The sequence below is a fragment of the Canis lupus genome, chromosome 23 (genome assembly GCF_048164855.1).
Source record: "Canis lupus baileyi chromosome 23, mCanLup2.hap1, whole genome shotgun sequence".
Taxonomy (NCBI): Eukaryota; Metazoa; Chordata; class Mammalia; order Carnivora; family Canidae; genus Canis; species Canis lupus.
Genome location: NC_132860.1, coordinates 11515347 through 11541604, shown reverse-complemented (window position 1 = coordinate 11541604; position 26258 = coordinate 11515347). Strand labels below are relative to the sequence as shown.

Below are 26258 nucleotides of genomic sequence, written 5' to 3'. Positions count from 1 at the left end.
TACTGGGATCCCTGGGTGGCGCAGCGGTTTGGTGCCTGCCTTTGGCCCAGGGCGCGATCCTGGAGACCCAGGATCGAATCCCACGTCGGGCTCCCGGTGCATGGAGCCTGCTTCTCCCTCTGCCTATATCTCTGCCTCTCTCTCTCTCTCTCTCTCTCTCTCTCTGTGACTATCATAAATAAATAAAAATTTTTAAAAAATTTTTAAAAATAATAAAAAATAATTAAAAAATAGTACTATACTATCCAAAATAACCTACAGACTTAAAGCAATTCCTATCAAAATATCAAAAGCTTTTTTCACAGAACAAGAACAAACAATCCTAAAATTTGTAAGGAATAATAAAAACCCTGAATAGCCAAAGCAATCTTGAAAAAGAAAAACAAAACTGGAGGTAGCACAATTCCAGACTTCAAGTTAAAATTCAAAGCTGTAGTAATCAAAATAGTAAGATACTGACACAAAAATAGACATATAGATCAACGGAACAGAATAGAAAACCCAGAAATAAACACACAATTATATAGTCAATTAATCTTCAACAAAGCAGGAAATAATATGCAATGGGAAAAGGACAGTCTCAACAAATGACATTGGGAAAACTGGACATCCACATGCAGAAGAATGACACTGGACCACTTCCTTACACCATACACAACAATAAACTCACAATGGATTAAGGACCTAAAAATGAGACCTGAAATCATAAAAATCCTAGAAGAAAGCACAAGCAGTAATTTCTCAGACATCAGCCATAGCAAATTTTTTCTAGATATGTCTCTTGAGGCAAAGGAAATAAAAGAGAAAACTATTAAGACTACATCAAATAAGAAGCTTCCGCACAGCAAAGAAAATAGTCGATGAAACTAAAAGGTAACCTACAAAATGGGAAAAGTTATATGGATAGAGATATAATGGAATATTATTCAGTCACAAAAAAATGAAATCTTACCATTTGAAACAAGATGGATGTAGTTAGAGAGTATTAAGCTAAGGGAAATAAATCAGACAGAGAAAGACAAACACTATATAATTTCACTCATATGTGGAATTTAAGAAACAAATGAACAAAGGGAAAAAGAAAGACCAAAAAACAGATTCATAACTATAGAGAACAAACTGATGGTTACCAGAGGAGAGGTAGGTTGGATAAAATAAGTAATGGGGATTAAAGAGTATATCTCTCAAAACAAAACAAAACATTTAAATCTAGAAGGTGAATTCTCTAGCCTAAAGGTAAGATTTATGTAATTTAGAAAGATAAGCATAATTTTCTACCCCTTCCCCCAAAAAAACACATGCAACCAAAACATATCTCACTCTGTTAGTGTAGACGTTTTGTTTTTTTATCTATTCACGCTTAAGAGTCTATTGGTCTGGCCAAATGAATAAGGTTAAATCAAATATTTATTGTACCTAACAATAATTAGAGCCTTCTGCAAATCAAAGTATTTTTTATAAACAATAATTAACAAGGTGTTGCTATCAATGACACTTCATAAAGAAAGATGTACTTTATATTGCCCAATCAAAAGTTACAGAAGAATGAGGTTCAGGTCTCTCAGCATACCAGATGATTTAAAAAATAAAATAAAAGCTTTATATAAAATTCCTAAAAGTTATAAGTTGCAATCTACAAGGCTAGAATGAGATCCTCAATGCCATAAAAAAATTACAGACTGCTTTGGGCTGACATTCATAAGTTAGGTTGATTTGGTAAATATCACAGAACTGTGACACAATTGGAGAACCAGAAAAAATAATATGGCAATTTATAATACCTACCTAGAAGAGAATTTTTTAAATCCCTGATATAAAATTATTCAAAAAAGTTAACACTATATAAATATAGGTATCATTTTTATGATCACTTTATTATATTTCATAATATAATAATTATTAAATGGTGTCAACAAAAAAGACTGAAAATCTGGACTTCAGGAATTTATCATCTTCAAAAATATTTTCTTTCTTCAACTAGTAACTTTCCCTTTAGTAACTAAACTATCTGTAAAAGGAAGACACCTATAATGACAATATTTTAGAACACAAGTGTGTAAATGGCTACAATCTAGCAGCCGCATTCCAAATGAGACCATATCTTTTAAAAGGTATTCATCCTAGGACCATCTAATGTAAATTGATGCCATAACTCCAAGCTGAGCCAGGATAAAATTAACAATAAGTAAAATGACAACAAATTCCTAAAGACAGAATCAATGAGTTTCATTGATGACCTAACAACAAAATGATGAATTCTATTATTCAGGTCCTTAAATAGTCCTAAATTCTAACACCATTTCATCAGTGACCTTCTCTAAAAGATGAAACACTTTCTGTCAATGAACTAACAAGTGGGATCTTTTACTCTTAAGTATCACGTAGAAGTTACAGAGTATAAGAAATATTTTAGTATGGTCAACAAGACTGAATAGGAAGTGGTAGCCTTTACTGGAGGTAGTACTCAGCCAATTTGAAAGAAGAACTGGTCATCAGAATCTACAGTTTTAAGAGAAGAGACAATAAATACATTGGTAATCATCATCAGAGCTTTCCTTGAAATGTTGTGAGTAACCTAAGTCTCATTACTTCCTAATGTTATCCAACAAAAATGAACAGTAGGGAAAATAATTCGACCATTGTGAACAGCAAAATAAAGTGCTAAAATCCCTGCAAAGACAAGTTTCTCAAAGTTACAGAATGTTCATGCCCTGTGTAAAGATCATACCCCTGTTAGTTATTGGTTTAGGAGAACAATGTATCAGCCAAAAACCACAACAGGGTAACATGGAACTTACTGCTTTGTCTAACCAACTTAGGTTTCTTTCTCCTTCCTCCTTTCCTCCCACCGTATCTTCCTTTGCTCTTTCAACAACTATTAAATATCTATTATGTGCCAGGCACAGTACTATGTATTAGGTCAGAATAGTTTAAAACATATATAGTCTATGCCTTCTTCATATGCTGCTCAAAACTGATTTTATTCCAAAAGCAGTGACTCTAGCAGCTGATTGTATAGCATTTGATGCAAGCCTTTAGGGTCATTTCCCCCAAATTACTCAAAACTATTCTTACTCTCCCAACAAATGAACTGTACCATAAATGTTAGGATTTCCAAAAATATGAAGCAATCATAAACATATTTACACTGCTTTGCACTTCTGCTATTCCTATAAACTATTAAAATTGAAAGTAAATCAAGAAAGAGGTCAGTCTGAACTGTTCCAACAAATCCTACATGTGATGAAAGCAGGAAGAGGGAGGGAGAAGGAATAAAAAAAATAAAAAATAAAAAAACCCTTTGTACCTGCCAAAATTCAGCAGTTATGCTATCTCTTAAAAATCAGTTGTTCTGCACGTAGTGATATAATGATGGGGAAAAAAGTAATTATAATTAGGTGTCTATTTTGATTCCTCTCTCCATAGTATCAGTAGTGAATGTCATTTGATTTTGGCAAAAGATAAGGTCGCTGACTCTTAAAAGATGTTCAGGATTACTTCTTTGAATGTTTTACATGGAAATATCTAAAAATGGAAAACATCTCAATCTCAATCACATACTGGCCAGTAGGACAATTTGCAAAATCCACAACCAAAAATAAATATGTAAACAGACAAACAAATAGAATTTGTGGTATCAATAACATTTTAAAATTTCAACAATCTGAAAAGAAAAAGAATTTCTTTAACTTATATATTAAAAAGTTGACAATGCTATGAAAACTCATTACATCTTTCAGTGTGTGCATTTATTGAGTCTAAATTACCACTAATTAGCTGATCATCTACCAAGATAACTATAATTATTTCTTTTTAAAATTATTTTTACTCAGGTATGATGGGTAATTTAAGCATTTAGATGTTTTTCCTAAATAAAATATATTATCATTATTATTACATATACAGTCTTAAACAAAAAATTTTACCAGAGAATTTCATCCACCAGAAAGTTAAATCACTTTAAAAAGTAGAGATATGATGAACATGTTAATAAACTGAAGTGCCTTCTCTCATGTATCTTGCTAGTTAAGTAATATTATGAACAAATTCATATTTACCAATAATTCAATAATGTATTTTGGTAATTCTATATCCAGATAGGCTTTTTATTTTTTTTTTTTTAATTTTTTTTTTATTTATTTATGATAGTTACAGAGAGAGAGAGAAGCAGAGACACAGGCAGAGGGAGAAGCAGGCTCCATGCACCGGGAGCCTGACGTGGGATTCGATCCCGGGTCTCCAGGATCGCGCCCTGGGCCAAAGGCAGGCACCAAACCGCTGCGCCACCCAGGGATCCCCAGATAGGCTTTTTAATATACATGTTTCCTTTCCAAGACTCTGAGTGTGTGTGTGTGTGTATATACTTTTATGTAAAAAAAAGAATCAAAACTTTATTATATTTGATTCAAGATGAGAACTTATTCAAGAGAATGTCATAGCTCTTAATTATATTCTATAGTATTTTCTATATCAGACATCTAAAACAAAAGGTCCTTAAATGAATATATAATCACCCCTAAAAACAGATATTTTAGTAATAGGTTCAAATAGCCAGAATGGCTGAAGACATTACAGTCATAATTATCAGGGATTCATTACAGTCATAGTCTAAAAATGAGGGAAAAAATCAAAAGCACTGAAATTACATGTCCCCAGATTAACACTCTCCAGCCATCAGTTAAATCTAACTAAAATAAATAGAACCATGGCTGAAAATATACTAAACAGTTAGATGTTCTAAAAACTACCTGCAATGCTGACCTAATCCCTTTTCTTCTCAGAGACCATCACACTTTTCATACTTCCTCCTACTAAAATAAAAGTACTCCAACTAAATCTTTAGACCCAAATATTCAAATACAACTAAAAGGTAACTGTGGTATCCTCTTTAAAGGTATCGTTCAAATACAACCACAGAATTACATGCAAAAGTAACCATAAATGCATTAGTTACTTAATAGGACAAGCATCTCTACCATTTTCTATGTTGATTAAAATGTTTTAACATTTCAGATTACAGTATCTGGTATCAAACCATGTAATACAACTTTGTTTTCAGCAATGGTATTTTATCCTGATTATAAATTTACTTTTATTCAAATTGTTGCTAATATTTAAGTATCATTGTTTTTCTACTTTGTTTTATTGCCTTTTGCATATAATAAAAAACATGAGAAATTAATTCATAAAATGTAGAATACTTACAGTTTTTATTGTACAACACAATTCATAGGGCTGTGAGTGCTTCTGGGATCAAATTAAGTAATTTCATTCCAGGATTTTCTGACTTTATTCTCTAACTTTTCACTATTCTTATATGCTATAACATGGTTGTCACACATAATTTCCCTTTTTCTTTTCTTTTTTTAAGATTTTATTTATTCATTCATGAGAGACACACAGAGAGAGAGAGAGAGGCAGAAACACAGGCAGAGGGAGAAGCAGGCCCCATGCAGGGAGCCCGACGTGGGACTCGATCCTGGGACTCCAGAATCAGGCCCTGGGCTAAAGGCAGCGCCAAACCACTGAGCCACCCAGGCTGCCCAATTTCCCTTTTTCAATGTCAGTTAAATATCCTCCAAGCTAGAGAATCCCAGAACTTCTGATAATATTCTCAAAATACACTGTTTCTAGTTTGTCATATTAAATGCCCTGATCACAAGCAGTAAATATAACTAGGATTTTTCACAAAATTTTATCTCTCCATCCTAGCTTCCTTTAAATATTAGAGAATGTTATCAAAGTTATCAAAATTCTCAGGAGCATAATTAAGGTGTGTGTGTGTGTTGTGTGTGTGTGTGTGCACGCACGTGGGCACGTGTATGTCTACGTAGAGTGTTAAGATGGGCAAAGTAAGGTCAGGAAATTTTCCATATGGCATCTGCAATTCACTTGACAAATTTCTTAAGCCTTCACTCTTCCCCAATTTGTCCTTCAGCACCTCTTTCTTCTATTTACCTTTTACCCTAAACTCCCCTATGGAAAATTTACTCTATACTAAATATATCCAGTTAATCTATTTTCTCATCCAAATTTCTTCTTGACTATACACTACCCTGGAATGTCCTCCCTAGCTAGTTCCAGCTTACCAACTTCTCTTTATTTAATGAAGCTTCTTCTGATTTAACTAACATAAAGCTGGCAATCTCCATATGAGAGTTAACCTATACATAAAATTCCATTACTCTCATTCAGTATTTCACAGTTACCTTTTGCTCATATATGTCTGTCTCTTCTGTATCTATTTCAAATATTATTCTCACCTGAAAATATTGCCTTTATAATTATATTTATTTAATTATATAATATATAATTATATATAGATATTTATTATTTATAACTATAAATGATAATGTGATATATTTATAATTATAAATATAATGTCAGTAAGATTATTATCATCATTAGCTGCTACAAGGCTATGGAAGTATTTCATGCCTTATAAGGACAAGAATCGTGTGCTTTTTTCATCTTACATTTTGAGTGATAAAGATATGTGATTAAGCATTTTTGCTATGTAGCTACATCATAATGACTTATAAAGGCCCATTTAGTGATATGATTAGCTCAGTCTACTAAAGACCCTAGTTAACTTTCAGATGTTGGCTCTGCCCTTAATAAGTCAAAACACCAAAAAAAAAAAAAAAAAAAAAAAAAGCAAGAAAAGAAAGCCAAACACAATTTCAAAAATTAGCCAAACAACTAAAATATTTTTTCTAAACAATGCCGACTATCAAGAATTTGAGTGTATTCCTAACTTGACTAGATGTTTTAGCATTCTGTAAATGGCCTCGGAAACTAAAGCAGGAAGAAGCATCCTTGAAGAATATTTTCTTGAGCAATGATCATAGTAGACTCATATAACTCTAAGAATTTTGCTGGTTGGCCAAAACTTTAAGATACCAAATAATTTATTCTCAATTTTCCAACTTCCTGCCTTCCCAAGCCAGCCTTCCTGAGGTTCACCTAGAAAACTTCCTTGCTACCACCTGGGAATTTTTAAATCTTCCACCTGCGAAATATTCTCCAAAAGACACTGTACCTCTTTCTGTGCCCAATCTTCAAGAAATACCATGGATTGCTCTCATACCATTCAAGTCCTACAGATTAGGGGGAAATTATGCTTGCCTAAATGGAAAGGATAATTTACAAAGAACGAAGCTATTCACTATGAACTACAATCGCTGATCTGCAACTGAGAATTTAGGCAGTTTTCTCATATGCCACTTGGAAAACTTTTGTCCAAAGCAGAAATCTAACTTCACTATATCTGTTCTTTTTCAAAACTTCTAACATTCTAAAGATGAAGGGGTTGCACTCTAGTAAACTGAGAAGGCAAGGTTAAGGCCCTTGTTTTTCAACTATGATTAGACCAATGCTTTAGTTCAGAGATTGAATGAACTAGTTGTGAAACCCAACCCTCATGAGCAAACTAGACTGTTTAGCAATACAGTAAGTGTACCCTTTTCTGATTTTCCATATGGAGCACCAATTTAAAAAAATGAGAATTCTCAGCTAAATAGCAGCTTTTCTTTCAAAGTAAAAAACAAAGGCCCTCTCACAGTGCTTACATTTGTGATACATCTGTAAAAAGTGATTTTTTAGCATCAGAAAGCATTTTAATTGTAGTAAACTGAACAATGCTGAAATTGTTTGAAGAGGAGATTAAATTTAATGAAATTCACAAACAACCCCTTTTAGAAAGTAACAACAATTTTTTGAACATTAAAGAGGAGCTCATTATATCAAGACAACTCCACTGTAAAAAGCAGTCTGACTTCAATCACCGCATATCTACATGTTAATGAACTTGCTGTATAAAGCAGAGACTGAGCAGAAAAAGTAATAGGAAGACTGTCTTAATGCATATTTGCTAGAAAAAAAAATCTTCTTTAATCAGTGAAACACCTTTTCACTAGTACCTTAATAGTATCTGAAATCTTCCAACAACACAAAAGGAAGATGATACTTAAAAGTTTCTTTAAGACGTTAAACAGCTTGCACATTCCTTCAGTGTTCACATGCTGTCAACATCACGGTTGCAAAGACTTTCAAGTTTCAACAGACAGATACAGTCTAGTAGAAAGCCTTTGTTATAATAATTTCATTGCTGCCCCCTGATCAAACATAGACAAATCTGAAACTGAAAAGTGAGAGCCAACCAGTGACCTTTGATTAGAACCACAAGTCTCAGTTTTAATAAAATGCTCGTTCATTGCTATTTGGTGCCAACAAGGAAGGTGTGTTATAGGCTGAAAGGTACAGTCAATACATCATTTATACTCATTCAATGATTTCCATTATTCACAGTTGGAATTGTTGTTATAACAAGTGGACACAGATGTCTTAAAAACAAAGGCAAAACATAAAAATGTAGTTTTCTACCTTTAAATTAAATAAAATCACTTTACCCCTGCCTCTCAGTTACTTGCTACTGCCTTATGTGCCTTACTAATTGTATTGTACTAATCTTCTTTTCTAAACTGTAATTTTCACAATATTTATTACTAATACTTAAGTCTAAGGAGTGCTGGCAATACTTACTTTTGAATTCCTAGTTTTCCTAGGCTATCAGTGCACCATTAAAATGCATTTCTAAAAATAAAATAAATAAACATAAAATACATTTCCAATAAGCTTATCTTGATTGAAGTAAAAATTTGAAATTTGGGCTTATTTTATTTTGCCTTTTTCTTGCCAAGAAAAAAATGTTTCACACTACAGTCATAGTTAGAATATTCTGATATCTAATATCCTACCTCTCTTAAAAGCAATGCCTCTCCCCAATAAAGTAATGGCCCAAGAAAATGCAAATCAAGCCTAGTTTTTATAACTTAGATGCTAAGAGTGGGAGACAAGATAGGGAGGTTTTCAAAGCCAACTCATTCATAAATATTGTGGTGATTCACCCAAAGAAACCATTAAATCAGGTTAAAATTGGGAACTAGAATAGTTAGGGACATGCAAGCTCTACAGTATATGCCCTAGGGTGATCTTCTTAAGCCAATACACTAAAATATTTCAACTCTTGCCTTAAGACCAGAGGGCTTCAGATGCAATTACCAGTGTTACTGCAAGTACCCAGCAGTGCCTGAGACACAGCAGATGCATATTTTATATACATAAATATAAAATACACATAAAATATGTGTATATATGTATATTATATATATAATTCTTATATATTTTAAGTACTTACATATATATTTATATTTTATAATATAAATATCTAATTTAACATAAAGATAAATACATTTTTAAATAAATATATATAAATATATAATAAAGAAGCATGAGGCTATAACTTTGCCAGGCTGAAACTGTAGTAAAATTACAGAGGTGATCTGAGGAAATAGTCTATCTACAAATCAAAGTAGAGAGGAATGAGGGGATGAATAAGGGAAAGAGACAGGGAAGAAGAAAGTGAAACAGGGAGGAAGAAAGGAAGGAAAGGAAGAAACACAAGTGTCTTAAAAATAGCATAATAAGGGATCCCTGGGTGGTGTAGCAATTTAGCGCCTGCCTTTGGCCCAGGGCGCGATCCTGGAGACCCAGGATTGAATCCCACATCAGGCTCCCAGTGCATGGAGCCTGCTTCTCTCTCTGCCTATGTCTCTGCCTCTCTCTCTCTCTCTCTCTCTCTCTCTCTCTGTGACTATCATAAATAAATAAAAATTTTAAAAAATAGCATAATAAAAAATCGTGTTGTTTGTGTTGCAACTAAGTATTGCTAACCACTCACTCTGGGCACCACAATATGCTCAGTAGTCTGAACTTCATCAACAACTGCAGTTGTACCACCTCACCTGCTGTAAATAAATAGCCACACACACACCCTGACAAATCCTGAGATACAAGCATAAGGACTTAGCTTAGGCAAATAGAAAACTCATGACATCATTCAGTTTGCCAGATCAACTGACTAGAGCTCAAAGCTCATGAGGGCAGGGACTTTGTTCATCTCCTACACTGCTATATCCCTAGCACCCAGATCAGTGCCTGATTAGAACAATAGGTATTTAATACCAATTGCTTTAAAACTTATATCATCAACATTAATATTTCTAGGTCCCTGAATAGACTACAAATTAGGGCAGCAGTTCTCAAAAATGGTCATGAGATCTCTGAGGGTCCCCAAAATACTTCCAGAGGTCTGTAAGTTCAAAATTATTTTCATGATAAGGACAATAATATGCTATTTGCCCTTTTCACATTATCTTGTAAGGTACAGTAGAGTTTTCCAAAGACTGTATAATGATGTCACTCCTCCAAAAGCTAATGGAATATGTCCTTCTGTATTCCTGTGTTTTGAAATTTCTAATATGAAGACTTCCATTTCTGGTAAGATGGAATAAAAGTATTTTTCTCTATTCCACCCTCTAAGCACAACTAAAAACTCTGGACATTGTATATAAAATAAACAATTAGAAGACTTTAAAAGATGAAAAGAAGACAAACTTGCTAGATCCTCAGGAGCTGAGGAATGACATGTGATGAATTTTCTGGATTTTATTTTTCCTCATATTCCCAGACTCAAAGCTAAAGGAGCCAGCAACCTAGAAACACCAATAAACAAAGACCAAAATCATCATCATCATCATCATCATCATCATCATCATCATCATCATTACCATCATCACCTCCAAGAAGAGCCTGCTCACTCTAGCCAAAGAACTAGGAAAAGGGCAGCTTTTAGCAAGACAGAAAGCTTTCAGATAATAACTGCTCTAATTTCAGATAAATGCCACAGGAAAAACTGTGGCTCCACCCTGACCTAGTCAAACTAATAGGTCAGGCTAGAATTTCACTCTCTCACAGCTATACTTAGGCACCCAACACTCACCCCTCACCCTCAAGGAGGTTCAAAGAAGGCCAGGCAAGGATCTGAAACTTTCACCACCAGCAGCCAGTAATAAGCCCCTGTAGGCTCTCTCTCCTCTTGTGTAGTGTCAGTGAAAACATGTAAGGAGTTTGAACTTCTACTCTCACCAGGCAGGAACAAATGTTCTTCCTCTTCCCCCTAAGATCATATCAGAGGAAGTCTAGTAAAGAATCAAAACATTGACCAGTGCCCAGCAGTAACAAGGCCACCTCCACTGTGATGTCAATGAAGACTACATGAAGAGCTAGAACTCCTCATCCATCAGTAACGAGGAGCCCCAAAACAAGTGGGGAATCTGGACTTCTATACCCACATGGCAGTGGCAGCCATCTTCCCCCTAGTTGAACAGTGTCAGAGAAAATCAGCTAAAACAGAAGATTTACATAAGAAAATGACTGTCATGGCGGCACCTACACAGCTCAGTCAGCATCTGACTCTTGATTTTTGTCTCAGGTCATGACCTCAGTGTCAGAGGACTAAGCCCTGCATCTGGCTTGCACTCAGCACAGAGTCTGCTTGAGATCCTCTCTCTCCCTCTCACTCTCCTCTTTCCCTTGCTGGTGCTTTCTATAAATAAATAAATAAAATCTTTAAAAAGAAAAATTAGAGTATCATAATACCATACAAAATAAACAGGTTCAAGCCAAAAATCACTATCATGCCATGCCAGGAAGATTTCAAATTAAATGAAAAAAATTCTAAATGAAAAAGACCAATCAATAAATGCTAACATCAAGATGTTAGATTATCTGACAAATATTTTAAAGCAGCCATGATAAATTTATAAAATGAGCAAATTGTGAACACACTTGAAACAATGAAAAAATAGAAATTATCTATTTTTTTTTTTAGAAATTATCTATTAATAAATAGAAAAAAAAGGCAACCTATGGAATAGAAGAAGATATTTGCAAATGACATCAGATATAGTGCTAGTATCCAAAATCAATAAAGAACTTAACAAACTCAACATCCAAAAAACAGGGGTGTCTGGGTGGCTTAACCAGTTGGGCATCTGCCTTTGGCTCGGATCATGGTCTCAGGGTCCTGGGATTGGGCCCCATGTCAGGCTCCCTGCACAGCATGGAGTCTGCTTCTCCCTCTGCTTCCCAACCCTGCTTATGCGATCTTGCTCTCTCTCTCTCTCTCTCTCAAATGAATGGATGGAATCTTAAAAAAAAAAAAAAAAAACACTCAAAAAACAAACAATCCAGTCAAGAAATGGACAGAAGAATGAACAGACATTTCTCCAGAGAAGACATACAAATGACCAACAGACACAAGAAAAAATGCCCCACATCACTTGGCATCAGGGAAATACAAATCAAAACCACAATGAGAGGCCACCTCACACCAGTCAGAATGGCTAAGATTAACAAGACAGGAAATAACAAATACTAGCAAGGGTGCAGAGAAAGGGAAACCCTCTTACATTGCTGGTGGGAGTGCAAGCTGTTACAGCCACTCTGGAAAACAGTATGGAGATTCCTCAAAAAGTTAAAAATAGAATACCCTATGAAACTAGTAATTATACTACTAAGTATTTACCCCAAAGATACAAATGTAGTGATCTGAAGGGGCACCTGCCCCACAATGTTTAGAGCAGCAATGTTCACAATAGCCAAATGATGGAAAGAGCTGAGATGTCCAGCAACAGATAAATGGATAAAGATGTGAGATAGATAGATAGATAGATAGATAGATAGATAGATAGATAGATAGAATGGAATATACTACTCAGCCATCAGAACGGATGAATATCTACCATTTACATCGACATGGATAGAACCAGAGGGTATTATGCTAAGTGAAGTAAGTCAATCAGAGAATTCTCATATGGTTTCTCTCATATGTGGAATACGAGAAACAGTACAGAGGATCATAGGGGAAGGGAGGGAAAACTGAATGGAAAGTCATCAGAGAGGGAGAAAAACCATGAGAGACTATTAACTAACTATAGAAAACAAAGGATTGCAGAAGGGAAGGTGGGGAAGGGGATGGGGAAACTGGGTAATAGGCATTGTGGAGGGCACTTGGTGGGATGAGCACTGAGTGTTATACTATATGTTGGCAAATAAAACTTAAATAAAGACAAATGTAAAAAAAAAAAAGGAAACAAACTAAGGGTTGCTGGAGGGGAGGTGAGTAGGGGGATGGGCATTAAGGGGTATGGGGTGTGATGAGCATTGGGTGTTAAATGCAACTGATAAATTACCGAAAACTACATCTGAAACTAATGATGTACTATATTTTGGCTAATTTAATTTAATTTTTTTAAAAAAAGGAAAAAAGAAAGAACCAAGTGGAAAACTTAGAACTGAAAACTACAATAACTAAAATAAAAAACTCAACAGAGGGACTCAATTGCAGATTGGAAGGGACTGAATCAATGAACTGGAAGATAGAACAATACAAATTATCAGACCTAATAGAGAAAATAGACTACATAAATGAACAGATTGTTAAGAACCTTTGGGACTATGGCAAAAGATCTAATATTCATGTCATCAGAGTCTTGCAAGAGAGGAGAAAAAAAGTGGGGCTAAAAACTACTCAAAAGAAATAATGGATGAAAACATTTAAATCCTACCAAGAGATATCATAAACCCAAAGGCTCAAGAAGCTGAGTGAACCTCAAATAGCATAAGCCCCTCCAAAAAACTCCATATAAAGACACATCATAATTAAACTTCCAAAAACTAGAAACTCAAAAAAAAAATGTAAAAGCATTCAGAGAAAAATGACACCTTACTTATGGAAGAAAAACAACTCAAATGGCAATGGATTTCTCATCAAAAACAGAGGCCAAAGGAAAAGTGGCACAATATTTTTCAAGTGCTGAAAGAAAGGAATTATAAACCCAAAATCCTATTCTGAGTGAAAATATCCTTCAGGAAGGGGAAACCTAAACATTCTCAAATGAAAGAAAACTAGGAAAGCAGAATCCATCAACCCCAAAAGAATAACTAAAAGAAGTTCTCTAAGCAGAGAGGAAAAACAACAAAAGAAGGAATGCTGAAACATCAAGAAGGAAGAAAAACAAGGTAGGCAAAATATGGAAACATGCATAAATACAATATGCTTTCCTTTTCATGTCAAGTTTTCTAAATTATGTTTGATGGCTAAAACACACTGCCTAATGTATGTAGAAGAAATATTTGAGACAATTATAAATTGAGATGGATAACTGAATATAAAAGGAGATAGGTTCTATATTTGACTCAAACTGATAAAATGGCTACACTAGTATTCAGTAATTGATAGAACTGGACAGAAAAACACTAAAGATAGAGGAGGAACTCAACAAGAAGAATAAAATCTAACTGCCATTTATAGAACACTCCACCCAATGGTAGAAGACACATTCTTTTCAGGTGCCCACAGAACACATACCAAGATAGACCATCAACTGGGCCATATAAGAAACCTTAACAAATTTAAAAGAACTGAAATTGTACAAAATGTGTTCTCTCACCGCAGAGGAATCAAACTAGAAACCAGTAACAGAAAAATAACAGGACAATCTCCAAATGCTTGGAAACTAAGCAACACACTTCTAAATAATCCATAGGTCAAAAAGGAAATCTCAACAGGAATTTTAAAACACATTAAACTAAAGAAAAATTAAAATATATCAAAATTTGGGTGACATGGATAATGCAGTGCTCACAGGGAAATTTATAACGCTAATTGTATACAAAAGAAAAAAATTAAATCAATAATCTAAACTCCTAGGGCACCTGGGTGGCTCAGTTAGTTAAGTGACTGACTCTGGATTTTAGCCCAGGTCATGATCTGAGGATCCTGGGACGGAGTTTTGAATGGGGCTACCTACACTCAGCAGGGATTGTGTTTGAAGATTCTCTCTCTCCCTCTCCCTTTGTCCTCCCCACCCCCACTCACATGCCCACTGGCACACACACTAGATAGATAGATAGATAGATAGATAGATAGATAGATAGATATTTTTTTAAAAAAACTGTCTAAACTCCTACCTCAAGAACCTAGAAGAAAAGAACAAAATAAACCCAAAGCAACCAGGAAAAAAAGGAAACAAAAAATTGAAACCAATGAAATTAAAAATAAGGATACTAGGAGAAAAATCAATAAAACAAAGAATTGGCTCTTTGACATGATAAATGGAATTGACAAGCCTCTATCAGGACTGATAAACAGAGAAGACACAAATTGTCAATATCCAGAATGAAGTGAGGTATCACTACAGACCCTGTAGACTTAAAAAGAATTACAAATGAATACTATTAAGAACCCTACACACATAAACTTGACAACTTAGATGAAATGGACTTCCTTGAAAAACACAAACTACTACACTTCATCCAATATGAAATAAATACTTTGAATAGCCTTATAACTATTAAGGAAATTGAATTCACAAGTACTCCCAAAAAGAAATCTCCAGGCCCATATATCTATCAAATGTTTACAGAAGAATTAAGACCAATTCTACACAATCTCTTCCAGAAAATAGAAGAGGAATGGATACTATCCAATTAATTTTATAAAGCTAATATTACCTGATACTAAACCCAGACAAAACAAAAAGGTACCAAAATAAAGTTTCAGACCAATATCCCTCATAAATATAGATGCAAAAGCTCTTATCTTTTTAAGAAGAACCCATTGAAATAAGTGTCCATGGTAATCTCTTCTTGGTGGACAAAAATAATTTTAAAATAAACAAAATAATCAATAGGAAAAAAATCCCATGTTGTAAAAATCAATTGAAATAGCCCACATAGGGGATCCCTGGATGGCTCAGCCGTTTAGTGCCTGCCTTCAGCCCAGGGTGTGGTCCTGGAGTCCTGGGATCGAGTCCCACATCAGGCTCCCTGCTTGGAGCCTGCTTCTCTCTCTGCCTATGTTTCTGCCTCTCTCTGTCTCTCCGTGTCTCTCATGAATAAATAAATATTTTTTTAAAAAAAGGAATAGCCCACATAAACAAAAGCCTTTGGAGTCCTAAGTTCTTTTTTAAAGTGCAAAGAGGTCCTGAGACCAAAAAGTTTAGAACTTCCAATTTAAGGCATCAGCTCTTTAGTTTCCTAATAGCTATCTAAAGTGCTACATCAGAAATCTTCAAGAGTCTTCTGAAATAGGAGCAACATCTCTTTAAGGTCATCTTCAGAGTAAGCCCTGTGAGAATCCAAAAATATTTTCACCAGCCTTTAAAATACTTAACCTCACATGTCCTGTAGGAGTTAAGATCCTGTCTTGATGATAACAGATTCTGGGGAATGAACAATACTATGTCATATTACAGTTTTATCAGCCTAAAAGTATCTCTGGGAAGCTTAGGATAATTTCTGCTAGAATGAAGAAATAGATTGAGTCAGTCAAGCAAGTATCCCAACCAATTGGGAGTTCAAAAAAACTCATCACTTCCCTAAAGTTTTCAGAAATCCTTAGTTCTGACTGCAAGAAATAGACATCGAGATAGTATCTGACATATCCACTAGGATGACCCTAATAAAAAAAAATGGAATGTAACAAGTATGGCAAGGATATAGAGAATTTGTAACCTTCATGCATTGTTGGTAGGGGTATAAAATAATACAGCTACTGTGGAAAACAGTTTATGGCAGTTTCTAAAAACATTAAACATGAAATTACCATATGACCCAGCAATTCCATTCCTAGGTATACCCAAAAGAATTGAAAACAAGTGCTCAAATATCTGCACACATATGTTTTTAGCAGCAGTATCCAAAATAGTCAAAAGGTAGAAACAAGAAATGTTCTTCAATGGATAAATAAACAAATTGTGATATATACACAATGAAATATTATTCAGTCATAAAAAGGAATCAAGTACTGATAATGTTACAATATAGGTGAACTTAGAAAATATTATGATAAGTGAAAAAAAAGCCAATCACAAAAGTTTACATATTGTATGGTTCCATCCATATGAAATATCAAGAAAAGGTAAATCCATAGAGATTTCATGCTAGGACGAAAGAGAAATGCGGAGTAACTGTTCAATAAATAGGCTTGGGATTTCATTTTGGAGTGATGAAAAGTTTTGAAACTAGATGTATGTGGTGGTGGTATAACATTGTAAATGTACCCAATGCCACTTAACTATTCACTTTAAAATGGGTAACTTTGTGTTATGTAAATTCTATGTCAATTTTTAAAATGTGAAAATAAGGACATAGTGACTTGACCTTAAGGAAGTGAAGTGAAAACAAAAAATTCAAATTGTATGCATAAAAAACAGTAGCTGAGGACCCTTGACTCGAGTCAATATTAATTTTCCCTCTTAGATCTTCCCACAGACCTCTATCCATTACTCCATTAAAAGTCATCACAATATAGAATCCAAAAATATTTTTGATGTCTTTTACACTGTTTACCTTTACTCTTCCAATGTATCTTTTCTCTCTGCCTTCCTTCATCCTTAACACTCCCTCTGCCACCTCCAGTTATAAGTTAATCCAGGGCAGTAGCCATTTATTTTTTATATTTATAATTCTTGGTGCCTGCTTCAGTGTGTATGCTCAATAAATTTGTTAAGTGAATGAAAGAAGAAACAAATTAATAGGTGCAATGTAGACTTGCATGTAAGGATCATACAGGTTGAAGGACATTATCAAGTTATGTTATGCATCTTAAGTTGGGATTTGTTGTACCAATAAACCCCAAACTCAGATATTGGTTTGCTGACATTTTTTAACATAGCAAGCTGGCTGCAATTATCAAACTCTTGTGAAATTCTTTTTAAAAAGCTGAAATTAACATTAATCTCAATCATTTTAATTTTTAAATAAATAAATACACCTTAACACTGTTTTTGAAAGTTCAACTATACCTCAAAATTAAACAAAATAAAATGGTAGGATAGTAAAATGGTCAGAATTCACTTTATATACTGGTACCCATTTAAAGAGCAAAAGAATTCAAATACTGACCAAAAAATTATTTTTAAATGTTTATCTAATTATGTGTTAAGAGAAATTATTTTACATGTGAGAATTATCAAAAGTGATAACTAATAGGATCATCCCTTTAACTGATATTCCCATCAAAATCAGATAAAAATATAAAAATTCTGTTTCTTGGATATAGCAATGTAAATACCATCTGGCATAAATGAGACTATTTACTTAAAATGATCTTGTTTCTCTTACATTGTATGATCGGCTGAGTAGTCTTTGGTTTAAATATTTTCTTTTACTTTAGGTAAAAAGAAATTGTGGTTAATTAGATAAAAATAACTAAAACTGAAGTTAATCTTGAGCTCTTAAATCACACCTCAGTAATTTCATTTTTTAAAATGTTTTCAGATAAACTGTTAAAACTTTTGAATATCTCAGAATTTACCAGGTATATATTTATAATACTATAAAACATAAATGAGGGTATTGAATAGTAATATTCAATCTCCAGTCCAAAAAACTGTAAATATTTGCCAAGAGCTACATAATATAATTATGAGATTCTTTTTATGCACAGATTTGAAACAGACTTAATACAATGTATGAAATGTGTTACATTTGCAGTAGGAAGACAAAGACAGTCTTAAAAAAACAAAAATCAAAAAACAAGCCCTCTTCTCTGTCACCTTTCAGCCTTTGAAGATCCCCCCCTACCTTTCACTTACCAAATAAAATTGAATACTAGATTTTGAGGATTCACCTCAATTACATGACCTATTTACTGGTGCAACTTTCAAGTCATTTTTGCTGTTATTCATTAAAAGAGAAGCAAAGACATTATATTAGTTTAAAAGATATTCTATGCAGAATATAAAGCTTCTGGATTTTGTTGGAGAAAAATTTTTCGATCCAGTTTAATAAACAAAACTAATTAATATAAGCTCAAAAAAGTGCACAAATAATATAAATTTGCAAAGACAAAGGAAAATTCACCTACCTTGAGATGTTTACCCTTTTGCAATACCAATAAAAGTCTTATAATGCTTCTACGGTTTAATTCAAAAGTTTATTTATGAAGCCCACCCTGATTTCCTGTAGCTGATTTTATTCTTTCTCATGTCTGAAGATACAATCTTACCACCATTCTAGCAATTGATTATATATTATCTTGTATTGCCCTAACAACTACAAAGTTCTCTGAACTCAGAGATGCACACTAATTATTTTCTATCCCCATGAGTCCTGGCACATAGTCAGAACCTAATAAATTATTTGCTGATTTGAAAAAGCATGTAACACATATTGAAACTTAAAACAATACAGATTAATTTATTTGGGATTTCTGATGGCCAAGGACTTTTTTTAATGGAAGAATACTTTTATTTGAAAAGGCAGCTGTCTCTCATAATATATTGTACAACAAATTCTCCAAAGTGTATTTCCCAGTAACTTTTAATTCAAATGCATGAAATTTTCAAAAACAAATAATCTTTTATAACATTCCTTTAGGAGCCCTTTGTGAAGGGCTGACTGTACCTATAAGCAGCTTTCTTGGGAACACTAGTGCTAATCAATTTTTTTATGGAAAGTGTGGTGAATCAGACTTTAAGTTTTTCAAAACAGCTCGTATTAATTTAAGTACTTGTATTTTCCTTCACCACTATATGAAAAAGACCGAAATTCTTTATAGCCTTTCAATACTTCAGTTAATAAGTATGCTAGAAATTTTCAAATACAGCTATGTTGCTTTTAGCCAACTAATGACAACATTATTAAAATAATATGCATCCTAATTGTAGAATGGCAATTCAAAGCATTTTGAATTAGGATGCTATGCTTTGCAGAAGTGAAAGGATTAAAACAATACTGATAATATAAATATTTATATAAGATTTATGTAAGATTAAGCTTCTAGATGAATAAATATCTATCCCAATATTACCCCTTTTTTTCCTACCAAATACTGCAATTTAAAACTATCACTTTTTTTAAGGTTTTACTTATTTATTTGAGAGAGAGAGAGAGAACACAAGAGCACACAAGCATTGAAGAGAGAGAAGCAAGAAGCCCAATGAGGGGCTCCATCCCAGGACCCTGGGATCATGACCTGAGCTGAAGGTAGCCACTTAACTGACTGAGCCACCCAGGTGCCCCTAAAACTATAATCTTTTTAAAAGAAAAATATTTAATCTACTTCAACATTTCTGGAGTGTAAGATTTTAGGGTCCTCAGAGAAGATATTATAACGTTTGTTTCATATTTGGCCTATTGCTTCTTTTGATTTGCTACCATTGCATTTTGTTGTACAAAAAAATAAAAACAAAACAAAAACTTTTAAAAGGTAAAAGTATTTTTATATAATCAAACTCATTTCAAGTGTAATGCAAGTGAAATAAGTCAAAGAAAGACAAATACCATATGATTTCACTCACATGTGGAATTTAAGAAACAAAACAAGTGAGCAAAGGAAAAGAGAGAGAGGCAGACTAAGAAACAGACTCAACTCTAGAGAACAAACTGATGGTTACCAGAGGGGAAGGGATGGATGAAGCAGGTGATGGGGATTAAGAAGGGCACTTGTGACGAACACTGAGTGATATGTGCAATTGTTGAATCCCTATATGTACACCTGAGACTAATGTTACACTGTATATTAACTATTCTGAAATTAAAGTAAAATAAAATAAAATAAACAAATTCATTTCAGACCTACAGGTTCAAATATTTCACTTTCAACAAATGGTATGAGAAAACAGTGGAGCTCCTTAGGCCTCTTTTTTTTTTTTTTTTTTCTAGTAATCACTTTTAGTGATTTTTAAAGGACGTTGCAATATTCCCTATATAATTCAATCTGTATGAATAAAATTGTGAGGTATGTGCCAAAGCAAAGACCTTTAAATTCAGTGTTTTAAAGTAACTGTTTTCATGACTCTATTATAGATTACTTTGAACTGGATAGAAATTACCTTAAAACATCATAAAACATATAAGAACCTATAAGGAAAATTTCTTTTTTGTTCCAGTTAATTATCAACTGACAGTACTAGTGTTCTATTATTTAAAATAAATGTATTATGGTGTATCTTGCATATAATTGAAAAAAATATTTTTGTTTACTATTACTTTAACAAAAAGAAAACTACAGTACTGAAAACATTCATTTTAACATGATTTATTATTCACTTAATCTCAAAACACTGTTATATTGTCTAAAATGTTCAACAATAAACTATACTTATAAAATTAATTGGTATTTCACATTACCAAGACTGTTTCATATAAATATCATAGTAATGTTATAGCAGCTCTTGACTTCACCACATAAAAAACTATTTAACAAATAGCTGAAATCACAATGCTTAATTTATTTTTACTAAAATGGAAAGCTTATACAAACAAAAGTGACTAATAATATTTCTCAGCATTTAACAAAAGCCTTTTCAAAAGACATTGTAATCTGATTAATTTTAAGTTACCTATATTTATATAACTGCTATGAAAAATTAAGCCTTTCTAGTTGCAAGACTTTTCATCTCTTGCCATCTAAATTGTACTTCTGTAACTTTAATAGAGTATGTAGTTTGATCCTTTTAGCTAATTAGTGGATCAGCAAGAAGGAAGTCAGGCCATTGCAATTACTGTCCACATGTTCATTTATATCAAATACTCTACAGGTCAGCCTAAACCTGTTTCATTTCACAAAAGACTATTTTTTCCACCTGTTTGTTTTATTTCACAAAGATTCTTTTTCCTTATTCATAACGTCTTTCTGAAAATGATCAACTCTCCCAGCATTAAAATGGCTACTTGTTCATGCTGTAGAAATAAAAGGTAATAAAATTTGCCTTAAACAAGCAGAGACAAAGAGGCCAGCCTCTAGACTTATCATTTCTGCAACTCTCTTTTAACCATTCTAATTCTGTCTCTAACTCTTATATTAAAGTCTGATCATATATATTTAATTCCATTCTTTAAAATTTCAGTAGACAACTTCAGTGCTAACCTACCACTGCCCTGTCAGAAAATCTTTGATGTCACAGCATAATAGCTCCTGAAAGAACAGCACTAATACTTAATGTAACATGAAACCAGGGCTCTGCAGTGGGGCTGTCTGCTGTCAGGAACAAACAAGTTCACTGCTGTTCCCCAGAAGTGACAAGGTTAGGACCTAACTGTACAACAAGCTTCACTACCAACAGAGATTTATTTTTATTAGAAACTAAGAATGTCACTTATTCTTTTAAATATGCCAATCTCTATTTTGAAAATAAAAAATAAACTATATTTTAATGTCAAACAATGCACGTGGCTCAATTTTTCCCAAAGCCTATAGAAGGTCTCCAGTGTTTTCGAAGAATTAACAGACCAAATGGAAATAGCTAAACTTACTACTAAGGATCAACTAATGCACTATTTTATTATTTCAGAAGTCACATCAAACATTTACATTTCAAAAACTTTTATAATATCCTTGGGTTGGAAGTGACTATAAAGACCTTTCTTAAGATATTATTACATGATACCAAAACGTCTGCTTACGGCTAGCCATTTCAAACCAAAAGATTCATCAACAGAAAAAGGAATCACTAAAATAGTAACTGTGCACAGTCAATAAAGGAATTCGTACCTTGATTTTTTTAACCTACTAACCAACTGAAAATACAACAATTAATTTCCAGACATGTATATAGCATCTATGAAGGAACCAAAATAAAACTATTTAATTACTAATTGACAAAAAAATCTCTTTTAATGTCATCTATTATGAAATATTGAGGCATATCTGTTCCTTTTTTGAATCCCTAAAGCAATATATTGTCTATAGTATTCACTTAACAAATTAACTTCCTGACCTCTCTGTTACTATTGTCTTGAATTGTTAATTTTCTTAATATTAATGTTGTTAAGATCTGTACAAAAAACATTATAAACTTTACTGGGAGACTTTTAAAAGAACTAAAATAAATGCAGAAATATAATGCATTCATGAGTTAGAAGATTCAATGTTATAAAGATATCACTTCCCTAAAAATTGACTCATTGATTAAATGCAAACTGAATAAAAAACCCGAACAGGTTTTATGGAATTTAACAAGTCAGTTCTAAATTTATATGTAAATACAAAGAGCCAAGAAGACCCAGGACACTCTTGAAAAATAAGAACCAAGTGGCAGAACCTACTTTGTAAGATAAGAAACTTATTATAGAGAAAATATAATTACGTCAGAGCATATGGGTACAAAAAAGATAAAGACATCAAAGGAACATAATATAGGACCCCAAAGTGGGTGCCTGCTTATCTGGGCATTTGATATATAACAAAGGTAGCCCTACAGAGAAATAAAAAAATGACGGATTTTAATAAATCATCTGATAGCTGGATACCCATAAGAGGAAGAAAACAATATCTCAAACAATATCTCAAAACAACTGCAAGTGAATTAAAGGCCAATGTGAAAGTCGTTGGAAATTATTTCCATGATCTCAGATAGGAAAGAATGTCTTAAACAACATAGGAAAAGCATTAACTAAAATGGAAAAGATCAATAAATATTCAACTATATTAAAATTAAGAATATCTGTTCATTAAAAAATCCCATAAAGAGAGCGAAAAGACAAGCCAGGAGTGGGGAAAGATATCTGCAACACATATAAATGACAACGCATAAATACACAGAATATGTAGAACAATCTAATAGAAAAATGGGCAAAAGACTTAACAGGTACTTCACAAAAGAAGAAATTTACCTGATCAAAAAACTCATTAAAATGTTTAATATCATTGGTAATCAGGAATGCAAATTAGAACCATGATGAGATAGTATTGTCTGCATACCCAACAGATTGGCAAAACTTTAAAATCTGACAACATCGACTATTGGCAAGGATGTCGAGCAATGGTAATGTTCGCAGACTACTGGTGAGCGTATAATCACTTTAGAAAAGAGTTTAGCATTATCGAGTAAAAATGCAGACAGGCACACCCTCTGACCCAACAATTCTATTCTTGTATTTACAACCTAGAGAAACATGTACACATGTTCACCAAGATTGGATATATGTACAAAAAGGTTCACAGTGGCATTGTTCATAATAACCAGCAACTCAACTGGAAACAGTCCAAATGCTCAATGACAATAGAAAAGATAAATAAGCTCTGATACTCCCACAATGATAAGTAATTTAATGAACTAGGATTTCATGATGATACATGTTAAGCAAAAACTGCAACACATAAAAAATAGGTTCTGCATGGTTTATATAATGCATTAAAACAGGCAAAATCAAACTATATTGTTCAGAGATGCATCCATAGGTAGTAAAACTATAAAGAAAAGGAAGTGACTCACGTTAAATACAGAATGGTGGTTACTTCTGAAAGAGGGTGGGGGTAAGACTGGAAAGGGACACAAGTGGCTTCTGAGATAATATCAATATTATTTTTCTTTTTTTTAACTTGGATGTTGGTTACATGGAACTCACTCTATAATTATTCATTACAGAAACACACAACAGTATTTTATATACTTTACAGGTTTACATTTCAGTTTTAAAAAAGAACAAATCTACTTTACACAGAATTATTCTGAATAAAAATGAAATAATGTATGAGAAAAGCTCTCTGAAACAAACCACAAACTACTACAAATATACTCATTTTTTAAAGTTAGGTATGGACTGGAAACCCGCCCCCCCACACACACACACACACACTCATAAACTAAGAAATAACATACATGGTATAAAATTCCCTACTTCAAAAGCATATGTTGTCACCTCAAAGTAGTAAGACGCATCTCCTGAAATATCATAAAATGTTGTTTAGCATTCATTTTTGGAGAGTCATTCCTTTGGATGAAAACATTATTCTTTCTTGAAATCAAAACACCTCTTGAGAAAATGTACTAAGCAGAACTAAAACTATATTGGATTGCTGAAGAAACGTCAATAAAAAGACTTGGGATTTTCAGATTTAGAATAAATACACTCTATTTCATGTCTCTACAACACTCCTATGCAAAAGGTCTATTCCCATTTTATAGCCTTTCCAAGATATTACTTATCAGAAAGCTATCTTTAAAAAACTAAGGGAAATTCTTTTTAAGTATGAATAACTAATGGAAATAATCTTTAAAAATGAATGCAAACAAAGAAAAGAAAGTAGGAAGGAGAGAGGGAGAGGGAGAAACTGAAGAAGCTAATTAATTTATTTTCACTAATTCTTAGTTTTAAAAACAGAATCTCATATTCCACCTTTAAATGTATACGCACAAATGCACATTATCTCACTTAAGTTAACAAGCAAAAACGGTATGACTAGAAAATTTTTAAAATATTTAACATTATTATTCTTTATAAAAACAACTTGTCTATTGGCTTCTCACAATATTACAATACACTTTCCTGATTTTCCTTCTTGCTATCAAAGTCTTTTGTGTTATGTATCTTCTAAAAGGACCATGTCTCAGCTAGCAGAAGAATTTCTGGGTCATACAGTAATTACATGTTTAACTTTTTGAGAAACTAAAGTGTTTTCTAAAGTGACTGCACCATTTTATGTTTCTACCAGCAATGTATAATGGTTCCAATATTTTCAAATCCTTGCCAATATTTGTTAGTTTCACATTTTTATAATCACAGCCATTCTAGTATGAGGAAGAAATATCTCATTGTGATTTTGATTTACATTTCTCTAATGACTAATGATCTTGAATACCTTTTTATGTGCTTATTGGCCTTTATAAATCTTATTTGAAAAACAGCAGTATAAATCCTTTGCTCTTTTTTAAAAAATTGGTTATTGGGGCTCCTGAGTTGCTCAGTCATTGAGCATCCAACTCTTGATTTCAGCTCAGGTCATGATCTCAGTGTCGTGAGAGCGAGCCTCACATCAGATTCCACACTGAGATACTTTCTCCCACTATGCTCCCTTCTCCCTGCTGGTGTGTTCACACACTCACACACTCTCTCTCTCTCTCTCTCAAATAAATAAATAAATAAATAAAATCTTTTAAAAATTTGGCTACTTGTCTTTTTATTGTTGAGTTGTGAAAGTTCTTTATATATTCTGGATACAAGCCTCTTGTCAATTTAATATTTGCAAATATTTTCACCCATTCTATAAGCTATCTTTTTACTTTCTTGATGGTTTCTTTGGAAAGACAAAAGTTTTTAATTTTGATGTAGTCTAATTTACCTTTTTGTCACTAATGCTTTTGATGTCATGTCTAAGAAATAATTGCCTAATCCAAGGTCATTGGATTTACTCCTTCCTATCTTTTCTTCTAAGAGTTCTATAACCTTATCCCATATTTAAGTCTCTGATTCATCTTGAATTCATTTTTTAATTGAGGTATGAGGTATGGTATGAGGCAGGGCTCCAACTTCATTCTTTTGCATACGGATATCCAGTTGTCCCAGCACAATTTGTTGAATCTCATGACCCACCCCAAACCTGCAACATTCAAATCTGATTT

The 26258-nt window shown here is 33.2% G+C and overlaps 1 protein-coding gene and 1 long non-coding RNA gene across 15 annotated transcripts in view; one reads left to right on the top strand and one right to left on the bottom strand.

The window, feature by feature from the left end:
* Positions 1-26258, bottom strand: part of SOX6 (SRY-box transcription factor 6) — a 633064-nt gene that overhangs the window by 535330 nt on the left and 71476 nt on the right. The gene's annotated exons all lie outside the window — the stretch shown is intronic.
* LOC140614739 (uncharacterized) overlaps positions 1-26258 on the top strand; it is a 103359-nt gene that overhangs the window by 73675 nt on the left and 3426 nt on the right. Inside the window, exon 4 of one of the 4 annotated variants that reach the window (XR_012015518.1) lies at positions 19775-19899. The exons of 2 other annotated variants lie outside the window; for them this stretch is intronic. This is a non-coding gene — a long non-coding RNA (uncharacterized lncRNA). Of the gene's footprint in view, positions 1-19774; positions 20515-26258 lie in introns of those variants that run through there. One more of the 4 variants, XR_012015516.1, reaches the window with a different exon arrangement.